This window comes from Helianthus annuus, chromosome 12 (assembly GCF_002127325.2).
Source record: "Helianthus annuus cultivar XRQ/B chromosome 12, HanXRQr2.0-SUNRISE, whole genome shotgun sequence".
Taxonomy (NCBI): domain Eukaryota; kingdom Viridiplantae; phylum Streptophyta; class Magnoliopsida; order Asterales; family Asteraceae; genus Helianthus; species Helianthus annuus.
This window is the reverse complement of record NC_035444.2, coordinates 36,870,595-36,876,594: the sequence shown is the minus strand read 5'-3', so window position 1 is coordinate 36,876,594 and position 6,000 is coordinate 36,870,595. Positions and strand designations below refer to the sequence as shown.

Sequence of the window (6,000 nt, the reverse complement as noted above, 5' to 3'; positions counted from 1 at the left end):
GGCCCCGTGTTCACCGGGCACGGCCCCGTGGTCAAGTGCCAGTAACAAAAATTACAGAATTGAAACAGAAGCCTGGACACGGGGGCGTGTCCGCTGAACACGGCCCGTGTCCAGTTACCTGAACTGGGTGATTTTCTGCAGGGGCTCAGCACGGGGCCGTGTTGGTTGGGCACGGCCCGTGTTGAGCCTTCTGTGATGGAGATTTTTGTCGGGTTGCTCTGTTCTTCGTGCATGGTTCCATTTTTCTCGTTCCCTTTTTCATCCATTACCACCATGAGTGTGTTTTATTCTGCAAAAACTAAAAGATTAAACTAAACTAAACTAAGGATAGATCCGCGGAATGCCTCCGTGGTGCGCCACGTTTATAAGGGTCCTTGGCTAGACCCGATTCCCTGTTATATATCTTCTGAGTGGAGTGCCTTGCTTCCCAAGTTACACCGTCGGAGAGCGGCATCCAAGCTTGAATCAATAACCTTCATGTAATTGACTGGGTCGTCGTCCTCTATTTTCTTCCCAACTCCGAACTTCACCTCATCGTCCCCATACCTCAAAGTCAGTGTCCCGTCATTCATGTCTACCACTGCTTGTGCTGTGGCAAGGAAGGGTCTCCCTAGGATAAGGGGGACCTCGGTGTCTTCCTCCATGTCGAGTATGACAAAGTCAACTGGATAAACGAATCTGCTTACCCTTACCAAGACATTCTCGATGACACCTTGTGGGAACTTGACTGATCGATCAGCGAGTTGTATGCTTATTTTTGTAGGGCTCGTGGTTCCCAAGCCAAGCCTTTTAAACATCGATGAGGGCATGAGGTTAATGCTAGCCCCTAAGTCGGCCAAGGCATTGCGAACGGGTGATTCCCCTATTGAGCATGGAATCGTGAAACTTCCGGGATCGATCTTCTTTTGGGGTAGTTTATTGAGTACGAGGGCAGAGCATTCTTCGCCTAAATTAACTAATTGCAAATTTTCAATTTTCTTTTTATGTGTAAGGAAGTCCCTCATAAATTTAGAGTATTTGGGCATTTGGGTCAGGACTTCGATAAAAGGAATATTGACATGCAATTGTTTTAACAGACTTTCGAATTTTGCGAACTGCTCATTGGTCTTTTGACGAATTAACCTACCGGGGTACGGAACTCGAGGAGCCTTGGTAGGCTCTGGTGATGGGGGAGAGTTCTTTTCCTGCAGATGTGTTGGCATTGTTTCTTCCGTTGGTGGAGGTACTTCTGCAGGTCCTACGGTGCGGTTTCGTAATGTGATGAGGTGAACTTGCGCCTTTGGGTTTGTTTCGGTATTGCTAGGTAATGCGCCTTGCGGTCTCTCGGAAAAATTTTGTGCTAGTTGATTTATTTGTTTTTCTATGTTTTGAATGCTAGCTTGTTGATTCCTAAAATTAGATTCTAATTGTAGAAATCTTTCCGAGTTTTTCTTATCAGTGTCAGAGACGAGGCGAGATATAGTATCTTCGAGCCTTTCTCGTCCACCTTGTTGTTGAGTGAAATTTTGTGACTCATTTCTTGATTGCTGAAAGTTTGTTCGTTGGGTTTGTTGGTTACTACTATTGCCGGTTTCCCTCCAACCAAGGTTTGGGTGATTTCGCCATCCTTGGTTGTAAGTTCCCGTTAGAGGACCCGACGGCCTAGGTCTATTATCAATGTAGTTTACCATTTCTTGTTGATCGTCCGTTTCTTTCATGCAACTCCAATTTTCATGTGGCCCACCACACCCTTCACAAGCCATAACCGAGACTGTTTTTGTCATTTCTAATTTTTTTATTTTTGAAGAAAGCGCCTCGATTTGGGCTTGTAAAGAGGTGCTTTCGTCGACCTTATGGGCGCCCGGGGCAATAGACTTATTTCCCCGGGGAGTGTGCCATTGAAAATTGGTTTGAGCAATTTCCTCAATCTGATTATATATTTCGTTTGGGCGTCGATTACATAAAAGTCCCCCGGAGCTAGAATCAAGTGTCTGCCTAGTGTGTGGCAACAATCCATTGTAGAAAGTGGATACTTGTTGCCATATTGCGAGGCCGTGATGGGGACACTTGCGTAATTGCTCCTTGAACCTTTCCCAAGTTTCATATAAGGATTCCCCGTCCTCTTGTGAGTACGTATTAATTTCAGCCATTAATTTAGCAGTTTTAGAAGGAGGGAAATACTTATATAGAAACTTTTGGGCTAGTTCATCCCAGGTGTTTACCGATCCAGCTGGGAGGGTGTTGAGCCAAGCTTTCGCTCGGTCTTTTAGTGAGAATGGAAACATACGGAGGCGGATGGCGTCATTTGATGCTCCATTGATCCGAAAAGTATCACATATTTCTAAGAAATTAGTTATATGTAGATGAGGATCCTCGTCCGCAAGCCCGTGGAAGGTTGCGGAGTTTTGGAGCATTTGTATCAAATGCGGTCGAAGTTCGAAGTTATTGGCTTCGACATTCGGAGCATTGATAGCGGCGCCTAGATTACCTACGGTGGGCCGTAAATAATCCATAAGGGTACGTTGGTCCGCCATTGGGGGTGGATCACCCGAAACCTTCTCTTGGTTTTTGGCTTTTAACCTTTTTCTGAGAAAGCGTCCGGGTTCTTCTAGCGGTTCCTTTATGTCTTTATTGGAACTGGAGCTCATACACTATGTGAGGATGGCGTCGGGTTCCAAGTCCTGTAATAAAAACAGAAAAGGATGTTGGTCAGAAGGTTCACCACGGCCCCGTGTTGAGCGAACACGGCCCCGTGGTCGGAATTACAGTGATTGTTTTTCAGATCCCAGTTACTGGAAGTTGGACACGGCCCCGTGTTGCACCGGCACGGCCCCGTGGTCAGCCTTCTGTAACTTGAAAAACAAAAACTGCCAGTAATGTTGCTGAGCACGGCCCGTGTCCGACCAGGCACGGCCCCGTGCTGAGCTCTGCAGAAGCTGAAAATCTAAGAAAAATCCTAAAAAAATTAAAGAAAAATAAAAATATGATTAGGCCGTTGATTCCTAACTTTCTTAAAATCCTTGTGTCCCCGGCAGCGGCGCCAAAAACTTGGTGCGTGTCAGTGTATATATTATTTTTGATGAGTATTTAGGCCCTTTTTACACTTTTAGCCAAGTTTTAAATTTATAAAACACGATATTTACTAACACTAAACACACATATGGGCAAGTGCACCCATCGTGGACGTAGTATAGTGTTGGTAAGATACCGAGGTCGTCCAAGGACACAAGAGCTTTTAATACCGGTTTATCCTCAACGTCTAATCAAATCAAAAAGGTTAGAAAAATGTTTTAAACTAAGAAAATAAAAACTAACTAAATGCTGAAAATAAAAATAAAATAAAAACAGATAGACAAGATGAATCACTTGGATCCGACACGTGTATTAGTATAACCTTTGATTATTTTCGCACTTTTGCACTTGTTTAAGAGATTATCTTAGTTATTGTAGTAGGCCCCTCTTTTGAAGGCGACGTTACCCTCAACCCAGTAGTTTGAGTCAGCAAGGATACAATCCTAAAGGGTCGGATTATTGAAAGATAATGAATTAAGTTATTAATGCAAATTGTGGTAGGCCCCGCTTCTAGCGGTGACGTTACCCTCGGCTAAGTAGTCTGAGTCAGCAGGGATACAGTCCTAAATAGCCGGGTTATAGTATTAATAGTAGTTAACTTATGAGGGGGTCAAAGAGTTTGGATCCCCGCCATCCAATACCTATGGGCATTGAAGGAGATCCTACTAAATTTGACCCAGGTCCCAAGCAGGACCTCTAAACGCTGAACAAGGGCAAGACCTTTACCAAACCGTTCCCTTAACCCCCGACCAGGTAGCCAACATACCTCCATATAGACCGTGGAGATATGAATGGTGAAAATCTTTTATTTTATATAGACAGTAAAATAATGCCAAGACACCACGGACAAACGATAAAGAAAGATCACCTTCAACATAAGTAACTAGTTATTAAAGTCATTAATACAAAACCAAATAAAAAGTGCAAAAGATTAAAAATAAAAAGTATTATACTAAACACTTGTCTTCACCAAGTGATGTAAGAGACTTAGGCAAACATGGCCTTGATTGTCAAGAACTCTTACGATCAATCTTGGATCCCGAGACGACTCACACACTCTATGATGGACAATGGATGATGGTGGTGGATGATGGTGTTATGGTGGTGGTGGGTGGTGGATGAAGTGTGAGAGAGGTGGTGTGCCAAGGGATGAGAGAGAATGAAGCCAAGCTCCTCTATTTATAGGCTGAACAGAAGGCTGGACACGGCCCCGTGTCCGCTGGACACGGCCCCGTGCCCGCCTGACACTCTCTCTCCTCATTAATTGTAATTGCGAATTACAATTAATGCGCCTGCTGTACTTTCACCACGCCCCCGTGCCCGCTGGACACGGCCCCGTGGTGGGCAATGGAAGCTTCTACTGGTTTGTCTTTTCTGCTGCTTCCTGGGCACGCCCCCGTGTTCGCTGGACACGGGGCGTGTTCAGACTCTGTTTCTTCTCCTTTGCCTTGGGAGATGCCGTTGAGGGTCCGGGCAGTCCACTTTTGTTCCTTTTCTTGTATTTATGGTAGAATTAGCTGTCTTTTTGCTTCTTTTGTGATTTTGAGCTCATTTCATCCTGAAAATACAAAAGGAAGACAAAAACACTCTTTTTCCAACATTAGCACTTAAAAAGGGTTAGTTTTATGCCTTAATTGATGTGATTTATATGTTGCATTTTACACACATCAGTTTTCATTACTCATGGGAGGATTTGGGAGTGGTTCTGGGTCAAATTGTGGAAGGAAGCTATAAGGACTGTTGACTATGTTTTGGAATTGCCAGTCATTGGTCCACCATTCCTCCATTTGGCCTAATGGTCTGGTATGAACTAGTGGGTCTGGAATAGCTGGTCCTAGGTTTAGTGGGAATTGAACTGTAGCCGGGTAAGAAAAGAGATTATTGTTGATAGGCTCTAAAACATCACAATTTTCCAGTAGGCGATCTACTTCATCCTGGAACGTGAATTCCTCAGATTGTTTAGAGCTTTCGCCAATTTCTATTCCCTTTTGTTTCAGATCTATTCCTATTTCCTTTTCGGGTGGTTTTGGACTTTCTCCAGTTTCTATTTCCTTTCCCTTGCTCATGATCACAGGATTTTCTATTTTAGGGAGTCTCCTAGTGGCAGGTTTCCTACGACGCACTTTCCTCCACCCTACGTATCTTCTCTTCTTTTTAGGTTTGGCTTTTTCCAGCGGTGGAGCTTTAAATTCCACAGGTTCTTCTATGTCAGCAATGTAACCAGTAAAGTCGTGAGAGACTTCGATAGGCACTGGATATAAGTTGAGATTCTGGAATGCTTCCGACATCTCATTCATGCTGCATAGTATATATGCAAAATACAAGAATGTAATGTTAAAACTTTGGAACAAAATTTTAACAAACAAACACTGAAGTTTTATTGCATACTAATTTATACAAAGAACAACAGAAATAAACACACTTAGGACTTTATTTATTTACTGGATAGTGATTTTTCTTACTAGCCCCAACTTATCGGTTATTTTAGGGATTTGCATTTTCTGCTACAGTAGCTAGCATATAAAGATTTGCCCATTTCCCGTCTATTTTATCTTCCCAAGGTGCACTATTACCCAATTCTTGAACTTCTGGGTTAAACCTAACTCTCTTGGTTCGGGGTTTCTGACTCTTTTTAAGTATCGAATCCCTTTTCTCTGTGGAAAGAGGATTCTCATAGTTTGCTTTGCGGACAAAGATTCCTTCTTCTAGGTTTACTGGGTTTCTAGAAGAAGATGCAATATCTATTTTGTGGTAGATAGCAGACAGCTTTTGCTTACCCATACTGTAACTAAAAATAGCCAGTTAATAAAGCATATAATCACCGAATAACAATTAGTAAAATTAAGCATTTGGACAAAATACTTAATTTAGGCTTAATCAGTGGCTCGATCAGTGGCTCAATTTAATTATTAGCTCTGATACCACCTTCTGTCGCGGCCCCCGACCCAC

At 43.1% G+C, this 6,000-nt stretch overlaps 1 non-coding gene across 1 annotated transcript; it reads left to right on the top strand.

Moving 5' to 3' along the window:
• The first annotated feature begins 2,028 nt into the window (after positions 1–2,028).
• LOC118485246 lies at positions 2,029–2,135 on the top strand. The gene has a single exon (XR_004875551.1). It is a non-coding gene; the product is annotated as a small nucleolar RNA R71 (small nucleolar RNA).
• Positions 2,136–6,000: the final 3,865 nt, after the last annotated feature.